The 14,925-nt window shown below is 39.0% G+C and overlaps 1 protein-coding gene across 1 annotated transcript in view; it reads left to right on the forward strand.

The window, feature by feature from the left end:
- Positions 1–703: 703 nt before the first annotated feature.
- Positions 704–14,925, forward strand: part of Fak (protein tyrosine kinase 2 Fak) — a 32,430-nt gene continuing 18,208 nt past the window's right edge. The window contains exon 1 of the mRNA XM_066737718.1: positions 704–956. The gene's annotated coding sequence lies outside the window, so the exon portion shown is untranslated. The remainder of the gene's footprint in view (positions 957–14,925) is intronic.

The raw sequence follows: 14,925 nt of genomic DNA on the forward strand, positions 1-14,925 counted from the left end.
TTACGGTTAAGAATGTTTATAAGTTGTGAGTAGAAACTTCAACTTATTTTTATAAGAGTATCAGTTAAAAATGGGTGACTCCAATAAATTAAACTGAATGATATTAATGGAAAATTGATCTTTATTGGATGTTTTTTTGTGTGGATGTTTATTTAATTATAAGTATTTCTTTTATGGGCTTTAGTAAAACTATATAGTTTTTTATGGGGTTCCTTGGGTCAATATTTTTTGTTATTATATAGTATGTTCGGCGGGCGTATTTTATAATGGAAATTTTCTTTGAAACTCCTATTTTCCAAATAAATTTATTAATTTCCTTTACCAATGACACTTTGCTTGCGCCTGTCAAATTACCTTTGTACGGTAACATAGTATGAGTTTTCCCAAACAATAAGTCAAAATCCATAAACGCAGCTACTCGAATTTTGGTGTAGCATTTACTAAAAACGAAAATCGAGCTAAGCATTGTATTAAAGTTTAAGATAAGGGGCAAACTGGGGGATGGTTAATCCTAACCAAGATCATCATGTAATAAGCTGAAAATGCGTTTATAGGTTGGAGCTCTGGTCCAGTAAAGAAAGATGGCGTCGATATCTCTCCTTGTTTGCGAAACTAGAAGTAATTGTTGCCGGAAGATGGCGTTGCGTGGCGTTCCTCGACTTCTAATGACAGGTGCTCGGCAGACATGGCGGACTGTGTTTACGACAACTGATTGTAACCGATCGAATTCACACTCGTACAAAGAGACAGTTGCAGCATCCACGCGGCCAATCACTAATCAAGTCACTTCCGGATGAAAAACAGAGTGACCGGTGCCTCATCGTTTCTCGGACATCACCATAAATCAATCTCTACGCCTGTAAAATCTGTGCTTCGCCGCTAAAAGGAATCAGGTGGCAAATTTTTTCTCAACCAAACCCGGAGTCATCGTAATTTTTTCACCGGGCGTCCTAATCGTAAGTACCGAAATATATATTCCTTAACCTCTTTTTCTCTACTGTGGCGGTGCATCGATCCAGCAAGTGTTTAGCTTTATAACTTCCGGATACTGGAAGGCAATTTGACAAGTGGGGAGGCCATCTTTGTCCCTTTGAATGCCGTACCGGTGAGGCAGGATTACAAGAATCAGGTTACATCAAATTCTGATTGACCCGAAAAAATGATCTTGATGCTCTTCCTTGAATTTTTCTCTGCTGGCTTCCCACTTGTAGACTGGAAAAGCAGGTGTCTGCCAATCTTGAGTAAGCAGCGCTTTCCAGCATCGGTGAAATTGATTTTTCCTATCATCCGGCATTGTATTGGTTGATTATGAATGAAGCTACGTTGAAAAAGCGGCGGATCGATTTCCCGTTTCCCAAGTTGGTCGACCCAGTAATAACTCGGTGTCACTAACCCTGTTAAACTCTAATGATGCCAATTTTCTTAGACAATATTAATGCGCTTGATAAAACCACCTAGCTTCTTAGATAAAAACAGACATTCACTAGAATAGAATCTCTCGAGAGTTGATAATCCAATCAGTTCGACATAGTTTATCGGTTTAACTATGTGAACCTTATAATTATAATAGTTGGATCGATGATTATCTTTGACTCTTGGAAAATGAAAAATGTCATTGCTCTACATGTTTTCGCGTAACTAATAATAACAAGACGTATCCTTGAAGAGTCGCAAATTTGTTAATATATCGTCGCGTCAGCAAGTGTGAAAAAGAATGGCTAGCTAGTATAATTAAAGTTATCGATTTCGCCTCTCGGACTCGACGAGGGCTGCCACAGGAAACTCATTTAAACTTTTCTTTTGGTTGCTGAATCTACTGCACTGAAAACGTCTAGATATATTGATGTTATAACGGTAAGTAAATTTTACAAAATATAAACAAGAAATTACTTAATTATTAACAAAGCTGTACCTACCAAAATGCTAAAACTATCATCTCTACTTTATAATAAAGTATTCTATATGATTCCGAGCAAGTATAGTTTATGAAAATTCGAAAAAATAATTTAATTTTTTGTGAAATTATAAAGCATAGTAAGCAATTAATCTATTCACGATTAATTTTTTGTTTCTTCTTAAACCTTAATATTTACTTTATTCAATACTTTCTGAAGGTCGTAAAAATAAAAAAATTCTCCTACACGATGCTAATTATAGCGAATGAATATTTTTTAATTAAAAAATATTATTACATTATATAAATAGATTCTAGAAACGATAATCTAAATGTTTATTTAAAAAGAATTGTGTAAAAAAATTAGGGGTAGCCCAGCCATCTATGGTTTATTAAAAAATAGTTACTGAAGAATAATCTCCCTGCATAGCTTTAAAATTTTGATATACACGTATTGTATATTATAAGCTCAGAACAATGGTCTTTATCTAAAGAATGAAGTTTGATACATATCCTTGACGCATAGTCAAGACAAACTGTCGTATTTAAAAATTGCATGCTATTCAATTTGTTATAACAATACAAGTAAACCAGCCGTAACCATACGGCTGAAAAGGTGGAATAACGAAAATTTTAATTATTTTCATAAAAATTCTACCTATAGTACATAAAACAATCAAAATCATTTCTTATTGTCTTTAAGATTTTTCGCTTAAAAAATGTTCTCTTTTATAAAAATTCAATTTATTTATATGAGAAGTAAAAATTACAACAACAAAAAATACTTTAAAATACAGAAAAAACTTGAAATTGATGAAATTGCATGTAGGAAGATACTGTGCACCAGTTGCGAGAAAACAATCAATTCGCATTCTTACCCTGTCCAGTCAATCAATTTCTCAGCAAATTAATCCCCCAGGCTATTGCTCGAGACCTTGCTCTTTTTATTGTCTTCCACTTATTCCTTGCTCGTCTTACGCGATAGATTTACATCGAGGAATGCAAGAGATCCAAATCGAATTGTTTGTTTTCACGATTTTGAGGTTAGAAGATTGTTGGGTGAGGTTATGTGCAGGTAATTGGGGTAATTACAGATGATTCTAGTAGCGAGTTGGGAGTGTCACTGTGTACTGCGATTGATACAAGAATGGTAAATCGTAGAGATTTACATGTGTGTATTTATAGCTGAGTTTAACATTCATTGTTCGATCAAGCAATAACCGCTGATGTAACGAATCTAAACGGCTTTGTTCCCGCTGAAACAGCGCTCCTCTCGGCGACCAATGAAATACGACTATGTGCTATATAAATCTCCACTGACTCCGCTGTTACGTATTCATTTATCGTGCTACTCCGTGGAGAAAAGCTTCGGGCCAATTTGCGTAGGATTGGAAAAAGTGTCGTGACAATATCCTTGCGTAATGAGTTGCTAAAGAAGTAAATAAAAATTTCAATGTCGATGCTTAGCCTTGACTACGTACAACTGGAAGGTAATCGACCTTTGGCTGGAATATTTTTCCTTCAAAAGGGTTGTGCGTCAAACATGTGAAATTGAAAGGGTGGTAACTCTTGCGTGTTATACCGGCCTACATCTTCAATTCAGCCCATCAAGCGTACTTCCACACGCTGCCACTTTTTTCTCATCAAACCCTCGAGCCACAAGATGTACTTGAAATTATCTTTTGAGACTAAAATAAAATTTTTATTTACATTTTTATATTTAACAAATAATTTGTTTTCTTACCAAACCACTGTAATAAAAATCATATTACACTTGAAATTTAGGTTAGACGGTTAATTTTGGTTTATCGTATCGGAGATTCTCACTCGTCGAACGAGACTATTTATTGTCCGGCCAGAAACAGTTTCTAATTGCTTGGAGTTGGGCCAAATGTTCCCGATGACTTTACTGGATTTTCGCGTTGCTTCCGAAAGCTCTGGAGAAAACAACAATTTTTGCACAATTTACCCAGTTTTATCTCTACAGCGAGCCGTTATAGTGTGAAAAATGATTATTTCACGATCATTTTAAAGAATTTATTGATTAATTTGTTGCGTCGTGGAGACTTTTTTCCGATTCGTTGGTTGTTTTGCAATTTCAGTGAGAATGCATGTAAACTAGGGGCGACGCTTGAAAGGTTAACAAAGCCCGATGTAATTTCTACCTTCTTTCCCACGAGCCTCTTTGTACCTTATTCTTTTCTCCCTTTGAATAGGCTTCGTTATCCTCGAGGTGCTCTCGATAGCACCAACCCGATACTCGCTATGTGCATATTAACACAATGATATTACGACGATAATGTGTAGTAATGCATATGCATACTATCAACGTTCTGTATCGGTAACTTTAGTCCTTTTTGGTTAGCTTTTCTCGTATGTGTGTACAGTTACACATTCTCACTTGACTCTCACTGTGTTATTATGCACGATGTGTACACATCGATGCTCTCTTTCTTCACTGGCAACAAGAGTGTTGAAAGGGGGAAGGGGGGAAGCGAGCTGGTTCAATGTTTACATTATTTTCGTTCCTCAAATCCCCAACAGCAGAAATGTCTCCGGGACATCCTCAGGACGTTCCGAGAATATCCATACGCCCAGTCGACTTGACAAGAATGTCCCCTGAACATTCTATCAGGGAATCTTATGTCCTATTCAAATAGCATCCGCTAATTATCCTTACATTAATTCGTGCTCTAGATTCAATTGTCTTTTTTTGGTCTCTCCACTCCACAAAATTATATATACATTCGATAAAAAATTAAAATTCCCTCGGCTCAATTTCCTTTCAATATCGATTTATGTCTCAATCCTGACCTCGCTCACTCCTGTTGTTACGCTTTTTGTTTTTATTTTTTTCTTTCAAGCCATTGGCGATTTAGTAGTTTTTCAAGCGTTTTGCTTCGAGGAAACAGCATTTCTTTTTCTTCTCGCGTGAGAAATGATCGATCCCTGCTAAATAACACGCGGTCACGGAGTTAATGGCGCGTCCAGTGAAATTTACAGTGCGTATAATCGAAACTCCGTGTTTGTGGTGTCCCGTCCCGTTACTTCAAGCGTAGGACGCCTCTCTGCCATTTTTATGATTCGTTGTCGAATGCAGGAAAGATCCCTTCGCAATATTTCCCCGTTCTTTTCGCAAGGAAATCGATTATCTTTTTTTCGTCTACTAGAATTTTCTTGCTTCGCCTATATAGGTAAATAAACATTTATTTCTCGAGCTTAGCGCCTGTAAAATCACTTATTTCCTTACCTGCCGCGCGATACAAGGCGTTAGGCAATTTTATGCTCGCTAAGCCTCGGTCGTAAAATAAGAATCGCTCGTATTGAGAAAATTTCCTTTTGCAAAATTTGGTCTTATCGTTGAATCGATCGGCGGATTCGATCGAGAATCGTGTAAATTATTAACGATCCAGATAACAAGTCTGGTAATTAATCTTATTCGCATTTACGCCCTTCTACGTTCCACGGGGAAGACGAGTCTGAGCCGACGTATCTTGCCGTCGGCAAAAGCCGCGTGTTAATTACCGTGGAAAAATTGCAGATACGATCGTCCAGCTGAGTAAAACGCATAATTTCCACCGGAAAGCCGCTGCCATCGCGCGTAACTCTCGGTACTGACACGAGTCCGATCTTAATTCAGAACCAACTCCCCGCAATTTCGCCCAGTTTTCTTGCACCTTCGCTCGGGAATCGCGCTCCGCAGGCTCGTCAATATTTATACTACTTTCTTAGAACTCCGTAATCGTCGAATGGATCCAGCGAGAAACCCGCGGCTTCCGAGAAAAAAGGCAAAACATTTGGGATTTTTGTTATACAAAGCACGGGAATCCAATGGAAAAAGATGAACTCTCAGCGTCCGCTGTATATTTATTTCGTGAGAAGAAGCTAGCATTTTCAAACGTCGAGTTTTATCTTACATCTGGCTGGGGAGCTTGAGGCGAATCTACGCTTCTTTCTAGATTTATATAGAGAGCTAAATGAGTTAAGAGTTGGAATGTAAGAGCGGATATAGTCTACGTTTACAAGATTAAGAAATTAACTGGAAAGGTACGATTTCCACAGGGCTCGGCTTTCGTTTGATGGAAACCAGAGCCGCTTCGGGAAGGATTTTTTCTACCTTGTGCAAATGCAAATTTTACGGGCTAGTGGGAGGGGGTAGTTGATGGGGAATATATATATAGGACTCTGGGATAGGAACAGCGAGTTTTAGCTCTGAGACAAATTGAGATAGTTCAGCGGTAAACTTGATACTGCACAGTGGGACCAACGGATCAGATAAGATAAGGATCTGGCGACTAAACAATGCTTTGTTCTTAACAGGAAGATTAAAACCCTATTTTTATTGATACTCAAAAATAAATAGACCACATTCGAGGGAAGGACTTGGTATCTCTACATAAATATTCATCGTGCAGCTAAAAACAAATGTTTTGCAAAATTATATTTAATAAAACAAGAAATTGTAAAATCTCTTAAATTACAGCTCGATCTTTAAATACCTCATCTCTTAATCGTACAGAGATTAGGAAAGATTCTCATCAAATCCACTTTCCATCTTCTTGGTGTTTTCGGTCCCAAAGGTCAATGACCTGACAGAATAAATTGGGCCATTTTCGCGTTATCAGGGACATCCTTTTTGAGAAAGGCGAGTTGACAAATTGGGCTAAACGGTGCGTCCTCTTCACAGTCCTCGCTCGGTTTCTCTGCAATTGCAGATTTTTTTTGACGTCCTTCTCACAACCCGAGTAGGAGGCGATGCGTGACTCAAGCCTGCCTCTCCGCCATTGTTCTCGAAAACGAGATTGATGTCATTATCCCTGCTTATCTCACGATGATCGATTCGATATTTTAACCGATTCGTTTTCGCTTTTTACTCGGATCATTTTCGCATCTCGCTTTTGTTCTTGAGAATCGAAGGTGTTTTTCAACCATACAATTTCTTTAATATAATTTTCACTCATCGATAATTGGGACCTTGAGGAGTGACTCGAGGTCACTACGGAATAATAATTTTAAACCTGAGCAGTGAATACGTCACTCATTCGCTTTTAATAATTGCTAATTATGTCGAGTTCGTCATGCGTCCTATATATATATATATATATATATATATATATATATATATATATCCTAGATGCGTCATTAATCGTTATCTTTTTCTCCTAGATGTAAACCCATATTTTGCAACCTATTCTTTTCAACCTTATTCAACGAAGGTTAGACGAATGTTAGTTTTTAATATTTAATAATTATTAGACTTGCAATTTTTGCAATTTTCCTGTAGCCTCGTGATTGGTTGACAGAAAGAGATAGTTATCATTCCAATGCATAACGCGGAAATGAAATATTATAGCAGTGTAAGAATACGATTGGAGATTTGAGACACGTAACGCAAGCGCGTGCTATTGGCTACTAGCTTATAGCTAATCGACCGTTTCGAATTTTATGAGAGTCGCTTAGAAATTCATTGCTGCTCTTCGATCGACAATGGCTAACTTGGTAAATGTAGCCAAGAGGCTCGCGCGAGAAAAAACTTTGTTGAAATATGCATCGAATTTCGCTCTTGATGTATTCTTCCTGTTTTCGAGACTCATCACTCACGGATGCGGCGTTGAGCTTCCTGCCGCGAACGCCTCGCTCGCGACTATGCGCAGTAGTAGCGCTTTAACTTGCGAACAAGCTCACCAAAAAATTCCACCAATATTCCTTTTTCTACAAACTTTTGCACATCACCAGTAATAAATTTTAATCGATCAAAAACATTCAATAATTTCTACAATCAATAATAATCTTATAAAATTAAAAACATCGTCGAATGCGAATTCTAATTTTTAGGAAAATTAACGAGAATTATGAAGAAAGGTATTTTTTTCCAGGAACTTGCAAACATCGTCAAGAAACAATCAGAGTTACTCAATAATTTGTTTTTTGCATCGTGGTGACGATGAGATAAGTTTGAAAGAGAATATATATTTGCTTGTGGTCTCGGTGTATCGCTGCAGTGGAACAGCTCGACTGGAGAGAATAAGTCGTGACTCTCAATGAATGGGAGGGGGGGGGGACACCGGAGTCTCTCCTGTGTTCGTTTCTAAAATCACTCGAGACTAGTCGAGACACGGAGAGTCGTGCGGAGGTGGATCTAACAGGTGTTGACCAAACGAACCTCGCATTTCCATTGAAGTACTTGATGCCTACGACGAAGCAAGCTGAAATATTATCCGGCTGGAAGGCTTGTAGCAAAGTGGCTTGAATTAATTAAATTGTTCGAGTCAATTGTAATTCATAAATCTACGGTTACTCTTTTGTCGCAAATGCGAACAGGAGTTTCCTTATTAACGAATGAAACGATAATTTATTACGACAAATATTAACAGTGTCATACGAGAGACTGGGTATATTATTCTTGTGGGACCACTAGAGAGATTTCTTTTTCTTAAACTTCAGCCACTATCTCTCGATGCGATAAGTCCAAGAGAAAAAAATTTTGAGCCCACACATGTGGACTTTGGGACTGCTACCGCTTCTTCTTCTTCTTTTTTTGCACTTGTTGCACTTCTTCGCATACCCCCTGCCGGAAAAGCGAAGCTCGCGTGTGTCAACGCAGCTGCCATTTTCAAAAGTGCAACTCAACGTGCTTACAAATCTATTGTGAAAAACTGAATAATTCGGTTTTAGTACTTATCATAAAAGTTTTATCGTTCTTCGTGGTTGTTATATGTTTTTATATGTATACTCTTATTACTTTAAAATCCTTATATGGAAAAAAAGATTTATCAATTCACATAATTTGCATTAAAATTGATAAGATTTGAATCGGTAATTGATTGACCCCTTTAATAAAGAGCTTCTGTAAGTCAACATTGAATTTGTTGAACGGGCGTGCGTCCACGTGCTACATCGCGTTTCTGCCGTGCATTCATAAATAAAAAGAAACGTGCCTAGTACACGCGTATCACCTAACGCATCAGTTTTGGCCCAGTTAGGATATTATTAGGCACTTCCCAACGTCCGTTCATATAAGGTTACGAGTTACTGTTGTCCGACGCTAGCTCTACAAAAATATTTATCTTTACTCTCTCCGTTACTTTCTTTCCGATTCTTTCAAATGTTGATTTAGCTGCAGGAGAACGCAGTTTGAATTACGATCAATTTTATTGTCATTTCGATCTTTTAATTTTCTCTTTAGAAAATTTCGTAGAATAAAGTTTGAGCGTCGTAGTTTTCTTTTCTAACAATATATTTACCCGCATGACACTCTTCGTGGTTTGGATAGTCTTTTCAAGGGCTTCATTCTCTCGTCGAGGGGAAAAAAACGCGTTTGGAATAGCCGAATGCCTTGGACCGATTCTCCCCCATCGAATCGCTCGAGCCACCATGGTATCCGCCCTTCTTACACGCCCGAAAGCACTTTTCCAATCAAACCCAACCTGCCTCCACTTAAACCTGCCATTCCCCTCAGCTCAATGACTACCCATTTTCCATCCCCGATCGATTTCTAACGCAACCTGTTCACGAATTCTTCAATGTTGTATCAGCATTTTTTTCCTCCCCACTGATCCAAAAATCACCTTCAAATCTCGCGATCCCTGTCTCTGCACTATATTATATATACGGGTCCGAGTCATTCGACTCTGCTGAGCCACTTGAGAAACTTCTCAAAAGATAACAAATCCTCTTTTTCTTCCCATCACACTATATAGAAACGACGAAAATAAACATTATCGCTGGGACGAAAAATAAAAATTATTTTACACTCGGCGTCGCGTGCTGCGTGTAGAATTTCTTTTACACTGGATTGTTTTTAACAATTTAATTAAGCATGGATAGCGTGGGACGAAATTGCAGTAAATTAGATGAAATGGACGTTGCGCACGGGGGAAATAACAAAAGAAGTGGAGCGAAAGGGAAATGGGAAGATTACATAGGAGTGGATAGAGTTAAGAAGCGTGGATGAGAAAAGAGAGGGTAGTGGGGTTGTTCGGGAGAGGGGGGAATGAGTGGATCGAGGGGTGCTGCGTGTATTGGTGAGAAGAGATACACTAGAGCTCGGAAGGACGGTCGAGTGGCGTGTGCCAAAGCGAGGCTGGAAGAGAGAAAAGGACGGAATTATAGGAATCGTGTGTGACGAAACAAGTGTCGTGCGTGCAAATGCGTGTAAGGCGTTCTTCGAGTGTATTTGTGGCTGAATACTCACGTAAGCTTGTGTGTGTGGACGAGCGACATAGGAGGTTCTCACTGTTCTCAGAGTGAAGACAGTCGTTGCCTCGTCGCATGGCTGCTAGCATCGAAGCGACAGCTAAACTAACGCGATTACAACTTCCTCAAATATCACGTTTCTCTCTTTGCTCCCCCCCTCAAAATTGTACTCTTCCGCTATTTCTTCGGAAAAGAAACTCGCAAGAAGATGGTTCGATCGACGAACAAACGCGTGTCAAAGTTTTTGGTTGATTTTCGTACTGCAGGATCCGAATCGATGAAGCAAAGTTTCGTGAAGTGTTGACTTACAAAGATTATCCCTCAATACGCTTGGAGGAATGGAATAAGTGGTTCGTGATTGGTTACAGAGCTCGACATAGTCCCATTGTCGAGATTCTAGGTATTCCTAATGAAATTTCTGCGGAACTCGACGACTCCGGACAAAACGTCTGTTTATTTGAGCAGTTACATCGGCGCTTTTTCTCTCGACAGAGCTTTGTTGTTATTGGTTATGGCTATTGTGGCATGAAATTCGGTGAAATTGGCGGGATGGGAGAGGCGAGGAAAAGTGGGAGGTGAATTTTCGTGAAAGGAGTTGGAGAGGGAAGGCAGACAGTGTAGGGGGTTCGTTTCTAAAAATAATCCACGTATTTTTACCGTCGCTTTATGGCTACTCGGTGGCGCACGTTGGTGGTATACGGTACAAAGTGGCGTTAATTCGGTGCAAAGTAATCCTCCGGAACACAGGATCCAACCGCGTATAACCGACCAGCTGGAACGCGTCACGCTTCGACCGAAAACCAATTTTTTGCACTTGATAATTAATCGTTTCTGTAATCTCTCATTCAAGCTAATAATTGTCGCTGAACACGCGGTCTCGCTTGACCTCTTAACTTTTAACAAAGATTCTTTGCTATTCGTGGGTTTTTGTGTGAAAATTAGGACACTTGTTAGATTCGTTGCATTCTTTTTTTTTAGTTTATAATATGCAAACTTGTTTTTTGACAATAGCTCAATGTTGTTTTCTATGTGCAATAATTGTCTAAACATTGTGTCTCGTCTCGTTTGTTTTGGACAAGGTCTATTTGGCGTTGATAGTTTTTTGCAGAGAAATCAGGAAATTCGATAGAATTTATGCAAAATAATCCTCTACAGTATAGAACTTAATTATGTATAATATACCAGCTGGTGTTTGTTTTCACTCGATCCATTTTGACAAGTATTTTTTAGCATTGGTAGTTCTCTGTATAAATCAGAACTTCTCACTCAAAGTGTAACAACAATCTACCGTTCTTCACACCATCGTTACGAATTTGTGGACTCGTTCAAATGAAATTGTTTCTATTCGCTCAATAATAAAAATGTTATTTTCTTTTTCAGATTATGGTCTACAAATCTGCTGCATAATAAATTAATTTCCGACTGCTTTCTATCGGCTGAACAATTTTTATAAGCATTCGTGGTTTTCCGTATGCAATAAATCAAGAAAGCATAGTCTTGCGCTAAGTATAATAAAAGAAAATTTAGAGAGTATTTTGCACCACACATCTGCGGCTGGATTTCCGCAATATCTGCAGAAAGCAACATCCATTATTTCTTCCCACAGATTTCTCGATCAATTCGAGTGAATTCTGACTAACGAACGTTTTATTTGGTGGTCGAGAAGCGCCCATTTCGAACGTTGGTTTTTCAGTGGTAAACTTTTCCTCGCTCATCCATCGTTCCTCCGCGACGCGGTTTTACGATTCCCGACTCTTCCCGTAGGTGTGTCTTTCCGCACTGTTTACTATATATATATCACACGCGATAATATTTTTCCCTCATAATTCTCAGTCTCTCTCTCTCCATGGAAGTTAACATTTAGGTAGAAACTACAATTTCCATTATTTTTTCGCGAGTCTCTCTGGAAAAGTTTCGCGATAAGCTCGCTATCGTTTTGCGGGACCGGAATTTCTGTGGTGAAAAAAGCCGTAATGCGCGATACGAATGTAGGGGGGGGGGGGGATGGAGGAAAAATATTTTTCTTTCCTCGATGAACGCCCAGTGCCAAACGCATTCCTCCTCGTTATAAACATTGGGAGAGCGGGATCGACGAATTCGCCAAAGATCAAGGCGAATCCGAGTCAAGGTCGCCTGACGTAACGGAATACCGATAATAGCGTCGATGGCAAAGAATGCTAAAAAGTCGAGGGAATAACATAAAAAAATAGTGTCAAGAGCATCGATATATAATTCTACTTGATTTAAATTTTGTAATACTTGATTTTGCATGGAATTAAATTTTCAGTTCGTTTATGGGAGGAGGGATTGAGAGTAGGGAAGAGAGGGTAGGGATTAGGTAATTTTTGTATCGAAGAGAAAGAAGCGTATTATAAGGGAAAGCGGAAGCGAATTAAGAGGATAGAGGAGGAAGGGGAGTGGAAGCTCTCAGGTGAATGAATCACGAGTCTCAGGGTCCACGTTCTTCACTCTTTGGTCTGTCCATCGACCCTAACTGGCTATTTATACACGCGAGCTTCTCGACTCTCCTCCTTCACCCTCTCCCCCCCCCCCCCTCCCCTTTATTTTACAGCCGAGACCACTTTTTTATATAAGCAAAATTTTAATTGCCTCTTCCATTCCAATTGATCGATCATAACGAGTTTTGTTCATCATTTTCATCCCCCTAAATCAATATCCTAAACTCGAGCGCTCGATACAAATTTTCTTCAAGTTCTTCACATCCGTTATTATCGAATCTGAGGAAAATCGTAAAGTTAATCGATCGATGAACGTTCCGTTTCATTCCCGATTCAACATTCGCTCTTTCTCGTCCGATGATGTTGCGTGTATCTAAGCTCGTGCCAAACAGTTTACATCAGCTGTTTTCCTCACCACTCCATAGTCGGATATCCCTCCCGATCGTATTTTCATCGCCACTTTGCGGTTTCGTGCTGCGTCCAGAGATTAGGAGACGTTTTATTTTCGTCACGCAATATTAGCCTTTGTGGCTATCTCGGAGCTCGCTAAAGCAGCATTGGATTACCACTACCGACTTCTTGTCGCATTTCACTCCTCCCATTAATCAACACATCTAACAGTTGTATATTTACAACTCTTTTAATTCTTTATCCCAAATTTCTCCATTCATAGAATTTTTTCTCTTCAAAAATGTTATTTATAACGTCATTTAAGATGTGTTTCGTTGATTAGTTTGATTTATTATTTTTGAGAGGTGTAATTTTTAAATTCTAATAATTTTCTATATTCGAGCTTGTCCAAAATCGCATGACTCTCTCCTGGCATTTTCTCACTCGTGGCATATTCTAAATCCGTAGCGAAAAAGGAGCAACCGAGCGATCCCCGAGTTGAAAATCGTGCTGAACTGCCGGGTTAGTCAGAAACGTCTACAAATTCATCTCTCTCTCTCCCTCGTCATCAGAATTCGCAGTGAATAAAACCTTGGAAAATTGGAATAATGCGAATCATATATAGGGCTGGTTCTATTGGAGAGCGCTCAGTAAAGCGTCGCGCGAGCGATCGTGAAAGAATGGAAGTTGATTAAAAGTGCGTTCACCACATGGTTCGAGCGAATCGTAGCGTGCACGTAACCGATAATGGCCGGTGCATAATTATGAGGGCGCAGGTGACACGGAACGTTCACCCTTTGCGAAACAACCGCTATTCTCGTGCAAGCATCGCTTTTAATCACTCCATTTCCTTTTTAAACCTTCTGACCCTTGCAATGTCGTGTGGATGTTTTGACAAGCCACTAAATTGTGCAATCACAAAATTCTTTATACTTTGAATTTTAAAATATGATGAAATCTGTATTCCCTGAAGTAGACGAAGAAAAAATTCGTTTAATAATTTTGTAATAAAAAAAATTAGTTTGCATTCCCTTAGAATCGCATGAATTTAAATGACTAGACTCAAAACGCTCATTATGTAATTTCAGCAAGTGTGCCATTTAAAATTTAATCCAATACTTAACTCCGACCCCTCTGATAAGTCTGCATTACATAATACAAAATATACATTTCAATTAGTCCCGGAGTACGATTATAAAAGTTAATCAAATTGGATAACTTTACAAAAAAGACCAATTTTTGCACAATAGCTTTTAGAGTGTAAACAAAAAAATAACTAATGCAAAAAATTGTCCCTTATAATTACTGAGAAAAATTTACTAGCGAGAGATTCAACCTGTAGCGAATCAAAGCGTACACCCTATATATCTAAAAAAACTATTATTACGCGAGACACACATCTGTATTTATTTACACGTTCTCCCAGCCCAATTACAATTAATTTTACCAATTGGAGATAAACGGGACTGTTGGAGTTCCTGGAATAGGTTTTCTTAGTGCGATAAACGAATCGAACCGGAGGATTCGGTAAATACAAAAGAGGGTAATTTGATACAGATTGGAATTCCTGGTAAAAGCAAAAAGCGTTGGTTGACGCCAGTTCGTTTTGCTTTTGGGAGGAGAGGACGCATCACGGTGGGCATTGTTGGTGGCATAGGGGAAGGAAGGGGTAGTGGTGGGGGTAGCAGCGAGGCCAGTTCGATGAACTTGGAAGATAGTTTTGTTGGTGGATCGCTAAAGCTGGGAAGCTTATCTGCTTTTCCATGAGAGAACAACGGACCAGTTTTTCTCCCGCTCGCACAAAGGTTACAAAGTACAAAACTACTCGCACGCTATACCAGTGAATCTCGTATGCAAACAACTCCCTACTCTGTTCATCCTCCTTTGTTGGCAATTAATAAATAGATTCGTAACGAGACATCGCTGCACAAATGAGGTTAATGTCTAGTTTTTAGCTCCGTATTGCTCATTCCGTTCTCTCGATAC

Source organism: Prorops nasuta, unplaced genomic scaffold (assembly GCF_024137725.1).
Source record: "Prorops nasuta isolate Cenicafe-Biocafe unplaced genomic scaffold, Cenicafe_Pnas_1.2 PNAS00018, whole genome shotgun sequence".
Taxonomy (NCBI): domain Eukaryota; kingdom Metazoa; phylum Arthropoda; class Insecta; order Hymenoptera; family Bethylidae; genus Prorops; species Prorops nasuta.